The 738-nt window shown below is 40.8% G+C and overlaps 1 non-coding gene across 1 annotated transcript; it reads left to right on the top strand.

The window, feature by feature from the left end:
• Positions 1-232: 232 nt before the first annotated feature.
• Positions 233-338, top strand: LOC140869926 (small nucleolar RNA R71). The gene has a single exon (XR_012146915.1). It is a non-coding gene; the product is annotated as a small nucleolar RNA R71 (small nucleolar RNA).
• The last annotated feature ends 400 nt before the right edge of the window (positions 339-738 follow it).

Raw genomic sequence — 738 nt, 5'->3', positions numbered from 1 at the left:
CATCTGAGAAGTCAAAGCAGTGAATGCATCAACCTCATGAATTCCAGCAGGTTTCCTTATTATAGATCTCTCACTCGGCCACTGATAACTATTAACAGTCATTTGTTCAAGCATCTCATAAGCCTGTTAAGGAAATTCAGAAAATATTGAACCTCCAGCTGCAGCATCCACAGAAATATGAGTTGGTCCATTCAAACCATTGTAGAATAATTCGATCTGTTCCCAATCTAGAAAATTATGGTTTGGACACTTCCTAAGCAACTCCTTGTACCGCTCCCAAGCTTCATAAAACTGCTCAAAATCTTGCTGTTTGAAATTAGTGATCTCAATTTTCAGCTGAGCAGACTTTGCAGGAGGAAAGTACTTAGCCAGAAATTTAGATGCCATGTCTTCCCATGTAGTGATACTTCCAAGAGGTAATGACTGCAACAAACTACGAGCATTGTCCCTAAGAGAGAACGGGAAAAATCGTAGTCTGATAGTGTCCTCAGTAACACCATGAATCTTCACTGTGTCAGCAATCTCCAGAAAAGTACGCAGATGCAAATTTGGATCTTCAGTAGCTGCACCCCTGAACTGATTCTGCTACACTATATTAATCAGAGCTGGTTTCAACTCAATTATTTGCCGTGATGTTCTGCCGAGCTATCCCAGAATAATGAGTATTGATCACTGGTCGAAAGTGATCTCTGATTGGCACCAGAGCATTATTGATAGCTCTTTCCCTTTCTTCAGCCA

Source organism: Henckelia pumila, chromosome 4 (assembly GCF_033568475.1).
Source record: "Henckelia pumila isolate YLH828 chromosome 4, ASM3356847v2, whole genome shotgun sequence".
Classification (NCBI taxonomy): domain Eukaryota; kingdom Viridiplantae; phylum Streptophyta; class Magnoliopsida; order Lamiales; family Gesneriaceae; genus Henckelia; species Henckelia pumila.
The sequence above is the reverse complement of the archived record's forward strand: the minus strand, read 5'-3'. Positions and strand labels throughout refer to the sequence as shown.